General features: G+C 40.6%; 1 protein-coding gene across 3 annotated transcripts in view; it reads right to left on the bottom strand.

Annotated features, from left to right (window-relative positions):
• LOC124863345 (caskin-1-like) overlaps positions 1–23,619 on the bottom strand; it is a 150,016-nt gene that overhangs the window by 108,019 nt on the left and 18,378 nt on the right. The gene's annotated exons all lie outside the window — the stretch shown is intronic.

Genomic DNA, 23,619 nt, shown 5'->3' with positions numbered 1-23,619 from the left:
AATTGCTGATAACTGATTAAAGTTAAGCTATTTTGTCCCTAGATGTGCAAAGATGCTAGAGATTAACCCCAACGGACTTGCAGCAATAGCTGCAGTGAAAGAACAAAAAAAACATGTTATTCTCTCTTTCATTGGCACTGTCTCTAGTATTTAACATCACCCTAAAATGCTACCAAACATTTGCCGTAAACATGATCTTTAAAGATCAACTGGAGGCCAACTGCTGCCTGCAGTGGACTGGTGAGAAGCAAAGGCCTTACAGCATCCTACTACAGAAAATACCCACACATACACATCATTGACTTTCTTTGTCTGGAGGGTTCTTCCACTGACATCATTCATGCTCTGACCCCTATTGTCCAGCAATCACCACAACAGCAAGCCTTGCCATAACCTTAACCCCAGCTCTAAGCTAGGTCTGCTTTCTCAGGCCTGTTGGGTATGAGCAGAGAGCGAATATCAAAGAACAATTGATACAGTGTGAAGCCTAGCTATAGGTTTGGGTCATGTGTTTAAGTTTCAGAGGGTTAGGGTTATGCAAGTAGCTGTTGTGAGGTGAACATGAAAAATGTGTGACATGGTCAAAGATTTAGTCTGACCATTAACCAGAGAGGATCTAACTACCATCAGATTAAAAGGAGTCTTTGTCAAGATTTATTGTTGAGAAGTCATTATATTCCATGGAAACAGCAGCTTAAGGAACACAGATTTATAGGTTTGATGTCAAAGCAGGAAACTACACAACAGTATGGTAAATATTTTAGTGTTGTGATGAAGTATTTGCCTCCTTACAGATTTCTTCTGCTTTTTGTCATTAAGTGCTTTAAACTACCAAACTAATTTAATACCACATGAAGAATTCTGCAGTAATGAGGCACCATGTCTCAAACCCAAAATCCCACACATACTTTATCGCGGCCTATACAATTACTCCAAGAGCAGATCGACGACTCATATAGGAGATCACAGAAGAACCCTAACCAACGTTTGAACCTTCCTTTCATTGACACCTAACATCAGTGTTCATAATTGAACTATAGGAAAGACACTGGGTAAAAATAGGAAGGTTCCATGAAAACCACTGCTGACCAAAAAGAACACAAATGCTCATCTCGCATTTGATATACAGTACAGACCAAACGTTTGGACCCACCTTCTCATTCAAAGTTTTCCTTATTTTCATGACTATAAATATTGCAGCTTCACACTGAAGGCATCAAAACTATGAATTAACATGTGGAATTATATACTGAACAAAAAAGTGTGAAACAACTGAAAATATGTCTTATATTCCAGGTTCTTCAAAGTAGCCACCTTTTGCTTTGATTACTGCTCCGCGCACTCTTGGCATTCTGTTGATGAGCTTCAAGAGGTAGTCACCTGAAATGGTTTTCCAACAGTCTTGAAGGAGTTCCCAGAGATGCTTAGCACTTGTTGGCTCTTTTGCCTTCACTCTGCGGTCCAGCTCACCCCAAACCATCTCGAATGGGTTCAGGTCCGGTGACTGCGGAGGCCAGGTCATCTGGTGCAGCACCCCATCACTCTTCTTCTTGGTCAAATAGCCCAGTATATAATTCCACATGTGTTAATTCATAGTTTTGATGCCTTCAGTGTGAAGCTACAATATTCATAGTCATGAAAATAAAGAAAACTCTTTGAATGAGAAGGTGTGTCCAAACTTTTGGTCTGTACTGTAGACTTTAGGTGAGACTTTAGGTGACTGGACAAAAGTAGAACTCTTTGAAAGGTGCATATCCTGTTATATATGGTGTAGAGGTAACACAGAATTTCAGAAAAAGAATAACATAGCGTTGAGGTGGCTCGGGCATCTATACCGGATGCCTCCTGGACGCCTTCCTCGGGAGGTGTTCCAGGCACGTCCCACCGGGAGGAGGCCCAGGGGACGGCCCAGGACACGCTGGAGGGACTATGTCTCTCAGCTGGCCTGGGAACGCCTTGGGCTCCCCCTGGAGGAGCTGGAGAAGGTGTCCGGAGAGAGGGACGTCTGGGCGTCTCTGCTGAGTCTGCTGCCCCCGCGACCCGGTCCTGGATAAGCGGAAGACGACGAACGAACGAATAACATAGCGACTGTCAACATGGTGGTAGTGTGTTGGTCTGGGGCTGCTTTGTTGATTCTTTGGGACCTGCTATAATTAACAGAACCATGATATCTGTTCCTTGTCAGAAAATCCTGAAGGAAATGTTCAGCCATCAGTTTCAGACCTTAAGCTTGATCACACTGTGGTTATGCAGCAGAACAACCCAAAATACACCACCATTTCCAAAATACAGATTTTGGAGTGGCCTAGTCAAAGTCCATGCACAAATCTGATTGAGGCCTTTTTACCATAACCTTAAACAGGCTGTTCCTGTTGAAAAACCGTCCAGTATGTCTGGGTTAAAACACTTCAACAAAGAATGGTGGGCCAAAATACGTCCACACCAATTGATTGTAGATGTAACAACTAAGAATGGCACAACCAGTTTTAAGATATAGTGGTGAATTACGTTTTCACACAGGGCCAGGCTGGTTGGGTAGTTTTTCCCTCTTAAATGAAAATAAATCATCATCATGATGATCTGCAACATATAAATGTGATAAAAAAAGAAATCAATCTCTAGGGGTGGGGACTCTTTTTCACTGTACTGTATACAGTCCGTTCTGTTGTGCTCTGAGGTTCATTTAGATATCCTTTAGTGTGTTGGTGAGTACTACAGCTGACTCAGTACCCTCCTTTACACTAGACTTAAGGGCAAGCGTGTGATTACAGTGCACAGAACTCATCTCATGCTCACGCACACAACTAGCACAACATCAAACCACAGGTTGCACTCCAAAGGCCACCAAGGACTGTCATTTTCAGGCACTTTGATGACACACACACACACGGACACACACATTTTCTGACTACACTCTCTGACACGCACAAACACATGCGTGGTCATCTATTACACTAAAGACACCTACTAAAAAAAAAGACTGGTAGTTTGGGTACGCGGACAGAAAAGACTCCAGAGTCAACAGCTGGAGGGCACTTTGAGTCACAGGGCATCATTATGTCCTCCTTCATCACAGAAGCCACATGTTTGTCATTGAGAAAAAGCACAGGCTAGCAGAGGAAATGAGGGAGAAGAAAGGATCTGTTAAGTGATAAAGTACAGGGGAAGGACAATGAAACTGAAACACCTGGTTTTAGACCACAATAATTTATTAGTATGGTGTAGGGCCTCCTTTTGCGGCCAATACTGCGTCAATTTGTCTTGGGAATGACACATACAAGTCCTGCACAGTGGTCAGAGGGATTTTAAGCCATTCTTCTTGCAGGATAGTGGCCAGGTCTCTACGTGATACTGGTAGAGGAAAACGTTTCCTGACTCGCTCCTCCAAAACACCCCAAAGTGGCTCAATAATATTTAGATCTGGTGACTGTGCAGGCCATGGGAGATGTTCAACTTCACTTTCATGTTCATCAAACCAATCTTTCACCAGTCTTGCTGTGTGTATTGGTGCATTGTCATCCTGATACACGGCACCGCCTTCAGGATACAATGTTTGAACCATTGGATGCACATGGTCCTCAAGAATGGTTCGGTAGTCCTTGGCAGTGATGCGCCCATCTAGCACAAGTATTGGGCCAAGAGAATGCCATGATATGGCAGCCCAAACCATCACTGATCCACCCCCATGCTTCACTCTGGGCATGCAACAGTCTGGGTGGTACGCTTTTTTGGGGCTTCTCCACACCGTAACTCCCTTGGATGTGGGGAAAATAGTAAAGGTGGACTCATCAGAGAACAATACATGTTTCACATTGTCCACAGCCCAAGATTTGCGCTCCTTGCTCCATTGAAACCGACGTTTGTCATTGGCATGAGTGACCAAAGGTTTGGCTATAGCAGTCCGCCGTGTATATTGACCTCGTGGAGCTCCCGACAGACAGTTCTGGTGGAAACAAGAGAGTTGAGGTGCACATTTAATTCTGCCGTGATTTGGGCAGCCATGGTTTTATGTTTTTTGGATACAATCCGGGTTAGCACCCAAACATCCCTTTCAGACAACTTCCTCTTACGTCCACAGTTAATCCTGTTGGATGTGGTCCGTCCTTCTTGGTGGTATGCTGACATTACCCTGGATACTTTGGCTCTTGATACATCACAAAGACTTGCTGTCTTGGTCACAGATGCGCCAGCAAGATGTGCACCAACAATTTGTCCTCTTTTGAACTCTGGTATGTCACCCATAATGTTGTGTGCATTTCAATATTTTGAGCAAAACTGTGCTCTTACCCTGCTAATTGAACCTTCACACTCTGCTCTTACTGGTGCAATGTGCAATCAATGAAGACTAGCTACCAGGCTGGTCCAATTTAGCCATGAAACCTCCCACACTAAAATGATAGATGTTTCAGTTTCATTGTCCAACCCCTGTACACTCTGAGGGAGGAAGGAGAAGACGAAGAAAAACAAGGCTAAACACTTTAAACATGACCCATATGAAAGATATCCTACATTACATCACCTCTAATGCTCTAGAACTCCTAAGATACCTATTCGCTGCAGAACCTGCTCCTGAAACGGTTAGACTGTGTTTATTTAAATGATTCAACCCTCAGAGGATTTAAAATATTGACTTCTATACAGTGCCTCGTGAAAGTATTCATACCACTTTGACTTTTTTAGATCATTTCATGCTACAACCACAATTTCATATGCATGCTATTGGAATTTTATGTGCTACGCCATCACAAAGTAGTTCCAATGTGCAAGATAGAAAGGAAGTATCACAAGGTACCTTATGCTTTTAAACACATAAATCTGAAAAGTGTGGTGTGCATTTGTTTTTGTTAAGCTCCCTTTATTCTGATTCTCATCAATAAAATTCAATGCATTGAGTGTCTTTAGAGTTGCCTAAATATTAAAAAGAGTATTTTATTTATTTTATTTTCAGTGGATATTGTTGGTTCTCTTAGCTTTGTGTTTTCCAGCCTGTATTTATGTGTGAAAGTTTATCCAATCTTGACCAGAACTCCCTGGTGGAAGACATATTGTATCTTAATGAGACATTCCTCTACTGAAGAGTGTGGTATAATCTTAAGACTGCTTAGGACTGTGGTAAATGGAGGTGTTCTGTGAACAGAGGTTTAATAGAGAACATCAGAGAACATGATGACCAAATAACACAGCAGAAGGAGATGTCTAAACCAATTAAACAATATTCCATCATGTGGAGATGGAAAGAGTATAGCCCAACAGCAAACCTACCAAGACATGGCCATCAAACTATCCTGAGAGACTGCACAAAGAGACCCTTGGTATCTCTGGAGGAGCTGTAGAAACAAAAGGTTTTGGTGGGAAATTCTGTTGGCAGGACGACTATTAGTCATGCACTCCACAAAGCTTTTATGCCTCTGTGAAGTGGCGTATGTTTGTTTGTTTCAGCCTCTAACAGGTTTTGTTGCAGAATAGCCATGTGTTTCACTCCATCCATCTTCCCTGTAACTGTTGAAGAAAAGCCTCCCCACAGCATGATACTGCCACTTCAAGCAAGTAGAGCTGAAATAAAACCACAGATGTGCTTCACATGTACCAGGAGTAATCATTGTCAAGAATCAGCTAAAGCCAGATAAGAAAACAGTCGGTTTCCTACGACTGCAACAACAAACACCAACTTTCTTTGATGTTCCTTTTAATCTCCACCTCCTTTCTTCCTTTTCAGCGTATCAAGTTATTTATCACCAGTCAATAACATTTCTAGCTGATTCCCCTGCTTACTAAATTCAGAGTGAGAGGAGAGGGGGAGGTGATACAGAAATACAGAGAGACAAAGACAGAGATACGTCAAGATTAAAAAAGGTATAGAATCTCTACCTTAGAGTGGTTAACCTTGTGGAGTTCATAAAGCAGAAAACTGTGGATGTGCTTTATGTATGTGTGCAGCAGAGAGAAAAGGAGAGGACAGCAGTGTCCCAGATTTAATTTGACCTCTATCTGTCATTCTGTTCCTGTTTTCCCTCATGACTCCACACACAGCTCCAGAAGGCCTTTTGATGCCTGGGACTGCCAGTGAGCAGTTTCCCCAGTGGCCATGCAGCCTCCATGGGCATGACTCATAATGCACACCCCCCCTCCACACTACCAGCTCTGCTCCTCCTCTCTCATCAACCCTCACCAATAATTCCTCCATCCTCTGCTGCTCTCATCTCAACCTCTTCACTGCTTCCAGATCTCTCCCTCTTCCCTCTAAAGCTGCACTAATAGTATGAATTTTTTCTCCTTCGGTCACCCTTTCTTTCAGTTTGTCCCACTTCATCATCCTTTCCTTACTGTTCTCACCATCACACTCATATTCCTTTTCCGACAGGTCCTTAAACTCCCATTTTCTTTGATTTCTGAGTTGCCTCTCTGCCGTCCCTCTTAGTCATCCTCTTACTCCCTTTCAGAGCAGGGCTGCGTTATCTCTCACTTTCAGGACGGAAATTGGCTTTGGAAAACGGCCAGGACATAAACCACAGCACGAGCATCATCGCCACCCCCAAACCCCCCCACCCCCCACCCCACCCCCCTACACTAATCCTACAGCATGTACACACATTTACACAGCAACAAATAATGCAAATAATGCACACTAATCAAATAATAACACATTCACAGCCCTTTGCTGTGAATGCCCAGGGTCAAGGTGTTCATACTGCTTCGACGTTTCCACATTTTTCAAGTTGCAACCACTAATTTCAGTCTTTATCCATGAATTTTATATAATTGCCCAACATGAAGTAGCACATAATTGTGAAATGAAAATGATACTTAAAATGTACGATATATGGTCAGATGAGACAAAAACCTTTAAGCCTAAAGGCGAACCTCTGTGTGCGAACACACCCATAATGAAATATGGTGGCAGCATGGTCCTGTGGGATAGCTTATATTCAGCAGCAACAGGGAAGTAGGTTGATGAGTCTTAGTACTTATTTTCATTTAGATTCATTTTGATTGTACTTTGATCTATATATTCAATTGTACTTCTTGCTGTATGTTTAGTGTTGTTGTCCTGCTCGAACAGGAACCTTCATCCCAGTCATTTCCAGCCTCTAAAAGGTTTTCTTCCAGGCTTGCCTTGTATTCAGCTTTATCCACCTTAACTCTGACTGGCTTCTCTGTCTCTGTTAAAAACAGTATCCCCTAAGCACAATGCTGCCCCCAGCATTTTTCATTATGAGGGTTATGTGTTCAGGGTGATGAGCAGTGTTCAGGCCAGGTTTGTGGAATGCATCACTAACAGCTTTCCTGTCAACTGATGCTGTGGATCTCTGCAGCTCTTCCAATTAGCAGTTTATAATTTTGTTTTATTTAGGCGCATCAGAGCAAAGATGGCTGAATATCAAAACGCACTTCACATTTCTTCAAAAACTATTTTAATCCATGTATTATCTTCCTTCTACTTCAAAACTATGCACTACTTTGTGTTGGCCTATTACATATTGATGTCTGTGTTTGTAATGTGGTAAAATGTGAAAATGCTGAAGTGATATGAATATTTTTTGCAGTGCAATACATGCATAAAGCTCTGTTTGTGCTGGTTTTTACACAGTTCATACTCCTTTATCAGACGAGTATTTGGCTACAGAAAAATGCACAGCTGCTCTCACTCTTTCCACAACAACTGACCTGTTTGCTTTGTTTGGCATGCTAAAACTGTGACAAGCAACTTGTGCGAAGAGGGATCCTATTTTTAAAAAAATGTTGCAGTTATTTACTGTTGTTATATTCGAAATATTTTAAAAAAGATCTGTTAAAGTGCACACGGAACACATGCATGAAACTTTTGCGTCAGATCAGTCCCTGAACTATTTTAGTCACAGTTTCAGCAGAGAGAGACTCCCAAATACGATTCCTTATTTAGCTCATAAACCAGGCTGGCTGATTAATAGTGGCTCAGTGGCTCTATCTTTCTCTTTGGAGATTATTCATGCTCCATAATTGTAAAGGGTCAAGCCAGCATCTTTGGTGCACTTTTCTAAATCTTATATACAGTATTGCTGCTAAAACGTATGTATGGTAAAGAGGAGGTACAGGAGGAACAGAGCAAAATCTGTAGCAGTTTTTATAGTTTTAAAGAACATCTTTTTTTTCCAGCTGCTCTTGTTGTAATCCTCATCAACAATTTGTTTGCCGTCTGTAAATTCCTGCTTAAAGTGGTTGTAAAGACAGATCACACTCTGACCATCCAAGACAGTTCCAAAGGACAGAATGCTGCAGTGGTGAAGTTAATAAAAACTAATACCCCATCACAATACTGTATATCTAACTTCCTTATAAATGTCTTGAAAGACACAAGGCCTAAACATCTCAAATCATAGCATGCCCAGTTTGATCACCAGCTAAGCCAGGCTGCTACAGATAGTTGAACATGTCAAACAAATATACCAAAAGACCTGATAATGACGTACTTTAATCTCATGATACACAATGCAGACATTCTGTCTGCAATGATGAAGATTAATTCCCCTCAAAGTGGGAAATGGCTCCAAACTGAAGGAAGCCCAATCGACCTTTTGATAAATAAACTATTAATTAGTTTTGTACTTGGGGCACTTTTAGTGGGTTAAACTGTTAACCCCAGAAAGTCATTTAAGCCTTAAATATGAAAAAGATAAATAAAACTACTTGGTAACATTGTGTCAAAAGTAGCATATCTCATCTTGACATAATAGAACGCTGAATTTTAGACCCTTCAACTGCTTCCATATGCACTAGACAAAACAAAGTAAATCAATATTGACATTCATAGTTCAAAGACATGAAAAGATCGTTTAACAATTTAGACTTTATTTTCTAAAAATGCATTTGTAGTTAGGCCATGATTTTTGGGAAGATATATTCTGGAACACTACTATATAACTTAATTAGTAAATCACTGTCATGTATCTCACCATTGCTAAAACAATACAATTTGCAGTCTGACATGATTCATTTGCTTTCCTGTTGAACAACAAGTTATTATACATTCACAAAAGACCAGGAGTTGCTCTATTTCTTAACCCTTAACCTGTTTCTATCACAGATCATGGCCCACTGCCCAGTAACAATACTACCTATGTAGAAGAAGGCCTCTGTTGACCCTTTTTTTTTTTTTTGCGGCACTAGAGGCCTTTATTTTTCATTTTTTGATAGTAGGTAGACAGGAAAGAGGGGCAAAGAGAGGGGGAGACATTCTGCAAAGGTCACCGGGTCCGTGACTCGGTGACCCCAGACAGCTGCAACGAGGACTATAGCCTCTGCACATAATCATGCGCTTAACCCCTGCACCACCAGCGCCGCGCCACACCCCTCTATTGACCTTTTATCCAGGTGTCATATACTGGCAAAGTGCATTAGCACCTCACCACCATCCCGTGAGGCTTGGAAATACTGGCACGATGTCCTCAGAGATGGACCAAGCCACAGTTTATCACTCTCAGGACAGATGTTCAAGGCTACAGTCGGCATGCATTTTGATGCGGATACCAGCAAAAGGGGACGGTGTTTTGGTGAAATCTCCTGGCATCAGATTGCCAAACATGGAAAGTCTCTCACGGAAGAATGGTAGGAAATGGAAAGCAGATATGACTGACAAACACAAATAGCATTTCTGCAAATGATTAGGCAAGAGCCACTGATCAGAAGGTCCCACAGATTGAAGTCGTGACTCTTATTTACAACTGACATGCCCCTAGGCTTGTCAACTAGAAACATTCTCTTTCATCCTGAAGTCCATTTCACATCAGCAACAACAAACAAATCGGCAGCCGACATATGCCGGATGCAGTCACGGGGGTTGGATTTCTAATCTCTTATTATCAAAAGAGAAATGGTTTTAAGTCTTTAACCATCAACAATAGCACATTTAAACGTGAACATTATCATAGCAAATAAATACTATAGAGAAAGGATTTAAACATCATTTTGTTCAGAATCACACCATTAAATATAGCGTCAGAATAATTTACAGTGTAATTAAAGCTTCAACATATCCCATAAGTAACAGTTCCACCATCTACCTGTATCTCTTCATGGTCTAACTATAAGTCTTTAGAGAGACCAAATGACAGGTGACACTGTGTATGGCCTAAAAAGGATAAAATGTCAATTTGTGGGTCCCTCTGTGCTACAACAGTAACAAATGATCATGCACTCAAAGAACAAAATGACTGAGGCTCAGACACAAAAAACAATTAGCTGCATATGCAAATTCAAACACCTGAAAATACACTGTGTAGTCATATTCTATGTAGAATTATTCATATTCTCTACTGTAAATTATCTCTCCACCAAGACAGGTGGGAGATTACATAAGGGCAAAATAGGCCTTCAAAGACCAATCTTCACCTGAATATTTCAATGCCAACGTAAAATCCAAATTGGATAATTAATGTCTCTCAAAACAGCAAATTACCATTAAATGTGTGTGGACGAAGTGTGTGAGAGAAACAGAAAGGCGAAGGACTTTGATCTGCAAGATGGTGCACCCTTCTAAGAGTGCAAATGTCAGGTTTCTAGTAGAGAATGCCCAGGGAGAAGGTCTAACCCTTCGTGTGTGTTAGTGTGTCCTAATGTGTGTGTGTGTGTGTGTGTGTGTGTGTATATGTGTATGTGTGTGTGTAGTCAGATCCTGCTATGGATCTATTCCAGTTGACTGCTGGTACACACAGCGCTATTTCTGTCTGTCTGCTGGGAAACAAGGACACAAACAGATAGATGAAAATTGAAGAAGGGAACAAAGAAAGCCTAGAGAAGAGCTTGAAAGAAAGAAAGGGAAGCTGAAGGATAAGAGAAGCAAATAAGATGAAAATTAATATTTTTTCTTAGCTGGTAAGCGTTGTAATAAAACATTAATATTGCAAGTGTCTTGAGACTGGATTTAAAAACAGTGAAATACTAACAGGGGTAAAGAAACATCTTTTAGACTAAAGCCAACTTGCTCATGACTTGTGCACACTGCACTAGTAAAAAAGATGAAAAAATGACATCCTGTGTCCCAGCTCTAAAAGGCCTAAAGCGTTTAAAGGCTGAAAATGAGTTGAGACGGGAGGGTTATCCAGCAGTCTGCTGAGAAATAGGGTAGTGACCCTAGGTAGAATAAAATTGAAAAGGCAGAAAGACGTTATTGCTTATTTTAAGAAAGGTTGATGCTATCATCAGTTATGTGATTAGAGTGTCTGGATTTGCAATTTCGTCACCTGACTGGGTCATCCCCTTAAAGCTGACTTCTGATTAGGGTTCCTATGATACTAAAATTCCAGTACAATACAAAAAATGCTTGATACCATTCTTCATTTCTGAAGACTTTCCAGTGGATAGCAGGAAATATCAATTACAGTATGAACACATTGTCATTACTTTAATTAGGGCAAAACCATTAAGTAGAAGGTAATTTAGTTCTGATTTAGAAAAAATATACAATCTGAAAGTGGCACTTCCCTTTATTGCAAGGCAGACGAAAAAATAACCATGTGTTTATATCATTCATGGAAGTGTGTACCTTTGATTCAGCTGGGAAATTAGATTCTATTTATTATCAATTCTTATTTTTAGTGTCTTTCTTTCCAAATGCCTGTTAGTTTAATGCAGAAGCACTACCATTTATTCAGTCCTCTTGCAGACGGTGATTCACTTAAGGACCATCAATTTCCAAACCAAGCACGCTGTTTTATTGTGGTATTGTTTTGTATGTTTTGGGGGAAATGTTTGTGAGTCTGAACAGCTGATTTTATGTGTGATCAGCTGGTTTAGGATGTTATTAAATACGCCCTTGAGTTGTATTAACTTTTCCTTGTACTACCTCAGCAAAAACCTTCTCATTTCTCCTGGTCCCATGGCCAATCAGTGAGCAGCAGTCTGTTCACATGTAGTCCCAACTCAGCTACGGTCATACCTGCTCAGGAGTAGGGACCAAAAAGTAGGTACCAGTACAGAAAAAACAGTAATGAAAACGAATAGAATCAATTAGGGCCAAATTTTGAGCCAGTGGAAAAGGGGCATAATTGTCGACTACAGCACACTTGATGTTGGTGGGTTAAAATACAACAATAAACTCTACTTTAACATAAACCTGTCCACTGTCATTTGCCTTCCTGCTAGATGTTAAGGTCTGGTTGGTCCAGTTCAAATTCCTTTATCTGCTTTTTTTTCCTCCAGTGAAAGCCATGTGAAATTATTATTTTGTAAATAAATGATCGTTGCCGCTATTGTCTTCTGTCTTGTCATTGTTCTTGTCTGAGTCTTCATTTTGTACCTGAATGCTTGGGTGAAATTGGCGCCTGCAAGTATATGCTTCCAGGGCCGTGACTTTGATGGACGTGTATCATAAATTGACTAGATTGGATGAAGAATGACACAAATGGCGCTGATTCGCCACGGGCGCAGAGAGCTGTACCTTAAGGTAGCCAATTAGAGACCACCATAAAGTCACATGGAAGCCAGAAATTTAGATAATTTAAATAAATCAGCATTGTGAAGTCCACTTATTATAAGCGACTTTGGGCTTGTTTTTCCCTAACATTTCTTGCAAATCTCATGAGGCGTAGGTTGCAGTTTTTTGGGCTTGTTTTTGAACCTGAAGTTGCTTACTGGGCTTGGCTTTCTTTCCAAGTAAAACCCCTTGATTATCTCCCAGCTCTCCACAATAAAGCAAAACACGAGTGGTAGGCAGTTTGTCCTTTCCACGCCCCCGTTTCCTGGTTATCATGCCCGCCCGAGTTAGCTCGGCACACCTCAAACACACTCTAGGCAGAACCCAGAGTGACAGGAAAATGAGTGACGAGACAGAGCGAGAATAATTCGGGAATATATGGGAAAAAATATAATAAAGAGTAGGCGAAAGAGAGAACAAAAAAAGACTGGATCTGACTACAGATTGGAGATGTCTTAAAGGCATCCTGGCAATTCTGCAAGTGTGAATGCTTACAGGCTTACCCTGCGATTTAATTCAGCATGCTGATACTGAGAAGCACAAAAAATACAGCACCTTTCTCCTCCATGAGGCAATAATAAATGTAAACGTTTATACTGTTTAGCCCGTTAGGCTTTTTTTCGGGCTTATTTTCATAAAACTGGTTGCTCATTTCTCTCATGAGATCTGGCAACACTGGCATACACTCTCATTTGGTCAGCACCTCTCGCCATTGAAAAGTATGCATTTAGGCCTCCATAAAAAAATTAACCCAAATAAACCCAAAATAGAATGATAATGTTGAAAAAGCAAAAATCAGACACATTTTATGAGTGAACAGATGTGATAGTTACTTTTTATTTCGAAATGTATGAACAGTATGTCTATATATTTTTCCTGCAATTTTGATGGGGGTGGTACCCTAGCTCCCCCTATTAACAAACCACCACTGCTTTAAACGTCAGAGTTTAGTATAAAGTATGTCAAAATTTCGACTAGATTGACACCCTTACTTCCTATTGGTTACAATAGCTTGTAACCCCTAAGTACCCAGTTGATGAAGCGTAGAAAAATATCCAGAATTCCAGCCCTTTTCTTATTGTATTCCTTAATTCTGGTTTTTAAAATAGTCGCTGCAGAGTTTCACACTTTTGATTTGATATTTTAACGCATACTTTTCTAGCCCTAGGAAGATTTGGTTCCTTCATTTTGGTCTCACCAGAACTGTGTAGATATTTGCTACAAGAAAGTGATTATTGCATTAAGTATAACAAGAAAGTATTTTCCCATTCTTAGAAATGTGAGTCATTAAAAGAACAATGTCCAGCAGTCATTGAGTCACAATTCATCTAAAATACTGTTTAAACTACAGTCAAAACTAAGGTTACTGAGAAATAAGAACCCACCTCAAATCTCAGACATAAAAGAGAAATCAATGCAGGTCATGAGTTTGATACACTATTCTTAGACCTTCAGCCCACCCCGAACTCTTGATCTCTCACACAAATGCTCACATCCATGATAAAGAGAGAGGGGAATAGATTTACAATCACAGGAAGCCAATACTGCAGACAACGAACCAACAGCCCTCTCTGGTCTGAACCGGTTCCAACAGACACAAACCTTGGTAACTTTAGTACTGTACCTCATGTAGACTTCATTTGTGAAAATTCACCTTGAGTAGAAATTTTTACACATTAAGGTAAATAAAATAAGTATATACATATGAGCTGGTTTTCCCCTTGTGTAGGGATAAAGAGGAAAGCTGAAAGATGCATTCCTGTTAAAGGTATTTAAACATGTAAACTAGAAAACACTGAAATTAAAGCATTTAAGAATTATTAGTGATACAAAATGTTACAGGTACAGGTTGCAGAGTGAAAAAGACTCAAAGCTACCTACTTTGAGCATTAAAACTGAAGTCTGGTCACATGGAGATGTAATAAGCTCTTTAAAACTGAACAGAATTTCCTGTTACACATGGACACTGCAGTTCCTTCAAACTGCAAGAGAGTGAGCGAAAGCAAGACGTTTTAAGCAGATAACAGGAAGGCTGAAGGTATTACAGAGTTGCTCCATTTTATTCTTTTGATGTTGGGAGCCTTTTAGAAATCTCACACTGAATACAAATATAGATAGATGTTAGCAACACTGATAGCTAATGAAACATGCTATTGACAATGAAAAATGTCAAGTTCTTAATCATTTTCTCTTTATTTTTGAAATAATAGTAGTTTTAAAGCAACTCCTTTCTCACACAGCTGGCATAGTCCGAACAGTAAAAGACGTAGCAGGGAAGCTAAAATATCTTGAAAATTTTCTTGTATTATATATATATATATAATTCTTTGCGATAAATCAAAATCAGCTAAAATTGGTAGTACGAGGTCAAAGCTTTACAAAATAAGGAGATCATAAAAATGCCTTAAAAATGCAGATTTGGTCATGGCGCTGTTGGTGTAGGGGTTAAGTGCACGACCATATATCGAGGCTTGAGTCCTCGATGCGGCCATCCCAGGTTTGAGTCCTGGACCCAGCGACCTTTGCCGAAAAAAAATGTGATTTATACATCTCTTTTTTATGTTGCTCAACCAATCGGATTAAATACTCACTTACTTAATTTTTTTTTTTATTTGACTGGATTAAAGAAATAACAGATGTTCTCCCACTTAGCCAGTGGTGCTTTAATCATACTTTGACCTCCTCAAGACACATTTTGTAATTGTCATTGCCCCAAGAACTCATCCAAACTGATGACTAATTCAAAATAACAAACTTGCCTAAAAACTAGTTTGTTCCACTTTTATTGCCTTACCTGATCCTTAAGCGGCATGAACGTCTGCATGAATCTGCTGTAGTATTTAGAACCAACCCTATATTTTAGTTTGCAAGGTGTGGCCTTCATAGATCTAATTTCCCTAAGTGAAAATGTCCAAATTGTGCCCCAAGTGTCATTATTTTGTGTGGCCACAATTATTTTCCAGCAATACCTCCACTCTCTTAGGCATGGAGTTTATTAGAGCTTCACAGGTTGCCAATGGAATCCTCTTCCACTCCTAAAGGGACGTCATGGAGCTGGTGGATGTTGGAAGACCTTATCCTCCTCCACCTTCCATTGAAGGATGTCACAGAGATGCTCAATAGGGTTTAGTTCTGGAGTCATGCTTGGCCAGTCCAGCACCTTCATCCTCAGTTTCTGTCATCCTCAGGCAGTGATCTTCTTGGAGTGTGTTTGGGGACGTTATCATGTTGGAATACTGCCCTGCGACCCAGTTTCTAAAGGGGGGGATAATGCTCCTCTTTGGTATGTCACAGTATAGTACATTCATGGTTTCCTTAATAAAATGTAGCTCCCAAAATCCAGCAGCACGCATATAGCCCCATACCATGATACTCCCAAAACCATACTTTGGGAGCCTACGGCAAGACACAAACACATGCTTGACATGTTCTTATCCAAATACGTTTATCTTGGTCTCATCGGACCACAGAACATGGTTCCAGTAATCCATGTCCTTAGTCTGCTTGCCTTCAGCAAACTGCTTGTGGGAACATGACACTAAGTACATGGCCTTGACTTCTTTGGTTAACCATCGTTAAACCTGCTCCGAGTGGAATCTGTCCTATTAAACCACTGTGCTGCAGCTCAGTTTCAGGTTGTTGGCAATCTTCTTGTAGCCTAAGCCATCTTTATTTAGAGCAACAGTTCTTAAACAGATCCTTAGAGAGTTATTTGCCATGAGTTGCCATTTTGAACCTCCAGTGACCAGTATGAGAGTGTGAGAGCAATAGCATTAATGTAACACACATGATCTCCATTCACATTTGACATCTTGTAACACTAACAAGCCACATGACACCAGGGATGGAAAATGGCTAATTGAGTACAATTTGGACATTTAGACTTAGGGGTGTACTCACTCTTGTTTCCAGCTGTTTGGGCATTAATGGCTGTGTTATTTTGAGATGTTAGCAAATGTACACTGTTATACAAGCTGTACACTTACTACTTCACACTGTATCAAAGTATCATGTCTTCGGTATAGTCCCATAAAAATATATAATAACAGTTTTACAAAACCCTAACCAAACATCTGAAATTTTAAGAAGCCCACTCTGACTAATGGGTCAAGAATTAATAAGAAATTAAAACTGTCAGCTCTGAGAAAGAAGAGACTCAACACAATAGTGGCAGCTTTAAGAGCAAAGTACAGTAGAATTTGTAGGGAAAAACAGGGACCTTGGAGTTGAGGAAAGGTAGGTGTAGTTTTAACTTTTGACCATTTTGTTTTTCTCCATAGAGCAGTCTGTTCAGTTACACAGGTCCTGGTAAACTGCTACTGAGATGTATCACTCAGACACTCAGTCATGTTTATATTAAAGAGGGTGTTCTGACGAGGCATGGGCCAGTAACCGATATCATGGTAATTGAGGTTACAGATTGAAAACTGCTAAAACTCTTATACTGCTCCTACGGTTTAAAATCCTTTTAAACTGATGCCATAGAAAGTGTCGGAGTGACCAGAGTTCTCCCTGGTTGTATGACGCATAGAATAAGGGACGGCTGCCTCTTCTCCACCTGTTGCTGTGTACTGTAGCTCAACTGGCTGAAAGAACTGATCAATTTGGGAATTATTTAGACAGCTATGGTGTGAAAACATTTCAAAGGAGCAATCCATTGAGCTGCATCAAGAGTAATTAAAGTAATTAATAAGTAAAGCAATTAATTTTTATTTGTAGCATGTTATGAACCAAATTATCAACTAGTCACATCAAACAGGAGAACCAACATGCTAACCTTAGTCAAGGAGTTTAACAAACTGCTCAGTATGAAAACATCTTCAGAAGAACCCTAAGTGCATAAATAGAAGCAACTAGACATTTAGTAATGATCTGGATGACTGAGAATCTACAGTGCAGGAACTTATCAGTAGACGCTAAGTGGAGGTAAGTTAAGTTTTTTGCAGGGTTCTCAGTAGGATTTTTTATGAGCGTTGAGGGGGGGTGTGCTAAAGAGAAACAATTTTTTTAAGCTAGTTAAAGCTATTGGATTTTAAGGTGTTTGGAAGGGTTACCTTGCAGCTTAGAGGGGCATTATTTTTGTGTGAGTTTTAGCAATGAATTCATCTGTTGTACACAACTTTAACGTAGTTAAGTAGAGAGGCAGCACACAGTCTGAGACAAATAGCTTATTTATTTATATTTGCTGACTAGGCGGCATTAAGTAAAACCATAAGTTCAAAAGTGAACGCAAATAACCCAATATGAAGGCCTACCAACTTTTCCGGTTATTTCCAGCCATTGAAAGGCTTCTTTCCCTGCTGGATCGATGCCAGACCTAAGTTTCTTTTGCCTGTTAAGTCCTCCAACGGCAGAAATGGCGTCCTTGTCTTTGACTGACGCAGTGCTAGTACTGGCTGCAGGCCCGACATTTTGCTCCACGCCATTAGTGGAATGACTGTCAACCGATTTGATCTTAGCATCTACCGGGAAGAATGACATGATACAATGCCGTCTATACCCACCCTTCGAAGCTGACATGATTTTAGAAAGCTTTACTATTAGCGGTCGCACGGGGTCATAGAGTGAAAGGAAGCGGGAACAGACTCAGCGCATGCGCAAAAGCCAACATACAGACCATACGGAGAGAGCCCAGATGTCAGTCAAAGGGCCGATACGCTCATAAAAAATTAGCGCAGCAGCGACAACTTTCAGCATAGCGCTGGCAAGAACCCTGTTTTGTTATAAAAAAAACAAATTGTTTTATACCGCATTCAGTTGTAGACATCTGTGAGGTCATATCGATGAAGCTACAGCTAACATGAACAGATTATTATGAGTCAACAACCCACGGACCGCGGACATCACTGACTAACAATCAAGTGCAGCTTTTCACAGAAAAATATGTGCAGCAGCACACCCTCCTACGGAGCCTGTTAAGGGACAATGGAAGAAAAACCAGAAAGTACTTGAATTTGATAGATTGTTTATAAGATTCGAGTCTCAGACCACAAGTCTAAGTCAAGTCACAAGTCTTTAATACCCAAGCCTAAGTCAAGTCTGAAATGTCCGTTTTTATGACTAAAGTGCAACTCTAGTCCAAGTCTCAGAATAGAGTCACCATCTCTGGACAAAACATTTGATTGGCAGATTCCTACAGGTTTTAATATTATTCAAAAGCTCTTGTACTTTTTAACTACTTTTTAAGCTTTTCTTTAAATCCGTTTTTAAATAATCAGGATAGAATATTTAATTCTTAAAATACTGACTATCTAATTAGAATTTTTGGATAAGCATGATTTCAGGAAGCTGGCTTTTAAACATGATATATCCTGGGTTTAAAAAACACATTTAATTCTTTCAAACCACGCTCCCAACTGGTCTCGCCTGTTTTTCCATTCTTCCTCTCCATGAATTGTCAACCTATTAAATGTCTCTTTGTATCTCGCCTATTCACATGCACTAACCGGAACGCTCTGGATGGTCGCTGACAAAGAGAAAGTGTATAAATGTTTATGTGAGTACGTGTGTGGGTGCATGTGCACATGAGCACTGTAACAGAGATGTCCTAGTTTCTTTCTGTGCACCGAGTGCACCGGTGTGATTTTACTGGCTGACAAAAATGAAGCACTGCATGTGTGTGTGTGTCTGTGTGTGAGTGTGTGTAAATGAGACACAGAGCTAGAAAGAGGGAAAGTGTGTGATAGAGTTACATTGAGGACAATGGTCTTATTGTTCCTGTCTGCTGCTACTGTCTGCCATGTATTGATAGCCCAGATCTGCAGTAAGCATCTTTGCAGTACTTACTTTACATTTTCAGACCCAGTCTGCTCCTCAGCCAGTAAGAAGTTGTCTTTTTTTTGCACCCAAACTAGGTTAAAAAAAAAAAAAAAACAATAAAACGATCCAATAAGGAGGATCTGGATGCACAGAGGCACTGAGTTGAACCCGACCTGCACCATCCCCCCATGCGTTGGCACTTGGCCCTGCAACCATAGCAGCAGTGGGTTATGGAGGATGAGGATGGGAAGAAAGAACTGAAAAAGAGATGACACACACATAGATAAAAGTCTCGAGATCAAGAGTTATTAGGAAGAAGCGTGTGAAAACAAATCTGCCTTCACACAGACATTGGATGACAGTCAGATGTATGATAGATGAACGGAGGAGCTGGTGAAAAATGATTAAAAAGAAATCAGGGAAAACTGCAGCTTAACACCAAGTATGGTCATTTTTGCATGAATGACTTTGCTACTGGAAACAAGGAATAAAAACAGAAAATAGAAAGCATAGAAAAGTAGCAAGTAGGTCTGCTATGCTAATCTGTATTGTCAGATTCTAATTTAATCCCATGATAAAACACGCGGTGTGAAGGTAAGAACATGACTGAACCCTACAGTGCTGAACTGGGATTTCCAGAAATTTCCCAGCCTACACTGTTTGTTGTTGCCATGGTGATAGCTCTGGGAACTGGGAGAGAAAGAAAGAGAGAGAGAGAAAGAAAGAGATAGAGCAGCCGGAAAATAAAAAATAAGATAGGATGAGAGGAAAGGGAGTAAACTGAGACCAGATGGGGGGGGTGCAGCTCCACATTTCCGCAAACACATGCTCATGTGTTACACAGCTGCATGCAAGCAGCCCAGTAGACCCAAACGTACAAACAACAGAGCTCATTGGGTTAGAGGCGCCACTAATTCTTTTTATTGGCTGATGTGCCGCAACACATCCGTGTAATTGGACCATGGTCACACACAAACACACTGCAGGAGGCGGATCAAAGGATGTTGATACAGTGCCGCTATGTAAAAATACATGGTGCATGGAGGAACTTATGGACTGTACTGTACTGAACACGCTCAGTCACATTCATTATAAAAAGGAGGAAACAGAACTTTGTGAAGGAAATAACCTCTTTCAGAGAGGTATATGCCTGAGAGATCCAGAGACAACATGAGAGATACATCTGAACAGAGACGTATCTTTGTGAGAAACTTTCAAAGCCAATGTGAACTGACCAGTGGATTAATTACACAAATGTTTCCTTTAAATGCTTATATTTTTAAAACATCATTATGGCAGCATCAAGCTCTAGGGATGCTTTTCTTCAACAACCCTAAACATAAAAGCAGCACTACAATGGAGAGAATGGCCAAGATCAAAGTATAATCCTGTGTTGGAATGGCCCAGTCAAAGTTTAGTCCTAAATACAACTCTGTAAACCAGGTAACCTTTTTATTTCTACATTCTCTCTTTTTCTTTTACAATTGTCTAGTAACTTGCGTTGCTCTGTTACATTGATCCTAATAAAAATACAATGCATACAGTTTTTAAGTAAAACATGCCAAGATGGAAAAGAAGATGTGAAGACTTTTGCAAGGTACAATAGACCAAATACACTGAAACTCAATCCTGCTGACCTTTATAGATTTAGACTTAACATTAAATTCTTGAATTGCTTTATCCTTTTAAATCACAAGTGTGTAAAGAATCAAGCTTTTTGCCAGGCTGCAACAATGATGTCTTATGATATTAATGTCGATTAAATTACAGCTTTAGTTTTTTGTTGGAAATATGTGGCTTCACACAGACCAGGAGCACAACATTCTGTACCTTATTTCATAACAATCTATCAGACTGTTTATATAATTGAGAACAAGTATAAATGGATGCAAAGTACGTTTTATTAATCAGTATAATGGTTCTTAAGAAATTTCAGCTCACACAAAATGGGGAACCAGTCAACTATCTGCTGTCCAAACAAACCTTGATAATATTGTTAAAATAAGGTTAAAAGAACGTTCACAAAGGCATTAAGATGGCGCTGATGTCTAAACTTTCTAAAAACGCATGTAGACAGACATGATGCCATGAAATTTACACAAAAGTGCCATCGCACAAACATAGCAACACAATTTCAACCACACGTGCTCTCTTCAAGTGAAGCAATAAATAGATGATATGGACCATGTTTATAGTACATATGGACAGAGGCAAACTAAATAAGAATCAGATGTGGGGCTCCTTCCTTTAAGCCTTTCTAAGAAGATGAAATGCAATGTTAAAACTTTTTTCCTTCTTTAGAAACAAAAGGCAGCAGCTGTTGCATTGGCAGATAATTCCAGAATCCCTTCTCTTGTCAGCCTGGGCTGTCCAGATCCTGGCTGAGTTCAAAATGACTAATCACTTTCACCGGTTCCCTGACAGCAACACTCTGCCAGCCAAACTGATTCAAGGGGCAGCCAGGGACAAACAGGGTGGAGGGGGTGCTGAGGGTTGCAATGGCAGGAATGAAATAGAAAGAGCTGCACTGAGAGAGATAGAAGCACTGCAAATGACCCAGCAGGAATTTATATTGCAAAACATACAAAGCATAGACAGACAGACAGACAACATTTCATTCATCTGCCTCCCGTCACTATCAGACAAAAGCAACAACATCTGGAGGATAATAACGAATACCAAATAACTTAGGGAATTCACCGAATCTATGGGATTCACTCTTACTATCAGTAAAACAAATGCTCAGTGATGCTAACATACTGATATACAGGTGTTGGACAATGAAACTGAAACACCTGTCATTTTAGTGTGGGGGTTTCATGACTAAATTGGACCAGCCTGGTAGCCAGTCTTCACTGATTGCACATTGCACCAGTAAGAGCAGAGTGTGAAGGTTCAATTAGCAGGGTAAGAGCACAGTTTTGCTCAAAATATTGAAATGCCCACAACATTATGGGTGACATACCAGAGTTCAAAAGAGGACAAATTGTTGGTGCACGTCTTGCTGGCGCATCTGTGACCAAGACAGCAAGTCTTTGTGATGTATCAAGAGCCACGGTATCCAGGGTAATGTCTGCATACCACCAAGAAGGATGAACCACATCCAACAGGATTAACTGTGGACGCAAGAGGAAGCTGTCTGAAAGGGATGTTCGGGTGCTAACCCGGATTGTCTCCAAAAAACATAAAACCACGTCTCCCCAAATCACGGCAGAATTAAATGTGCACCTCAACTCTCCTGTTTCCACCAGAACTGTCCGTCGGGAGCTCCACAGGGTCAATATACACGGCCGGGCTGCTATAGCCAAACCTTTGGTCAATCATGCCAATGCCAAATGTCGGTTTCAATGGTGCAAGGAGCACAAATCTTGGGCTGTGGACAATGTGAAACATGTATTGTTCTCTGATGAGTCCACCTTTACTGTTTTCCCCACATCCGGGAGAGTTACGGTGTGGAGAAGCCCCAAAGAAGCGTACCGCCCAGACTATTGCATGCCCAGAGTGAAGCATGGGGGTGGATCAGTGATGGTTTGGGCTGCCATATCATGGCATTCCCTTGGCCCAATACTTGTGCTAGATGGGCACGTCACTGCCAAGGACTACCGAACCATTCTTGAGGACCATGTGCAACCAGTGGTTCAAACATTGTATCCTGAAGGCGGTTCCATGTATCAGGATGCACCAATACACACAGCAAGACTGGTGAAAGATGGTTTGATGAACACGAAAGTGAAGTTGAACATCTCCCATGGCCTGCACAATCACCAGATCTAAATATTATTGAGCCACTTTGGGGTGTTTTGGAGGAGCGAGTCAGGAAATGTATTCCTCCACCAGTATCACGTAGTGACCTGGCCACTATCCTGCAAGAAGAATAGCTTAAAATCCCTCTGACCACTGTGCAGGACTTGTATATGTCATTCCCAAGACGAATTGATGCTGTATTGGCCGCAAAAGGAGGCCCTACACCATACTAATAAATTATTGTGGTCTAAAGCCAGGTGTTTCAGTTTCATTGTCCAACCCCTGTATACACACACATTTACATGCGTGTTTCTCAGGCCATTAGACTGACAACACAAATAAGTATACAGAATGTGAAAAAATGCACCTGCTGCACATATTAATGTTTGGAGAACGATCAATAGATTGGGGAGAAATTGGTTGCTGGGGCTGTGAAAAGTTGGCTGCAGTGGAAGAAATCAATCTCAGAGCTTGATGAGACTGAAATAAGAAAAGAACGATTAATCCCCCAGCATATCTGTGTGCAACAGAAAATGTTTTGTTGAACATGTTTGGTTTTGTTTTACTAAAATCCTGTATTAACCACATTAATATAGCCACCTGCCTAATGCCACATATATCCCCATTGTGCAGTCAAAAAAGGTCTGAACATTGTTTTCCTTAGCCTA

Source organism: Girardinichthys multiradiatus, chromosome X (assembly GCF_021462225.1).
Source record: "Girardinichthys multiradiatus isolate DD_20200921_A chromosome X, DD_fGirMul_XY1, whole genome shotgun sequence".
Taxonomy (NCBI): Eukaryota; Metazoa; Chordata; class Actinopteri; order Cyprinodontiformes; family Goodeidae; genus Girardinichthys; species Girardinichthys multiradiatus.
Note: the sequence above shows the minus strand (reverse complement) of the source record. Positions and strands in the feature narration are given on the sequence as shown.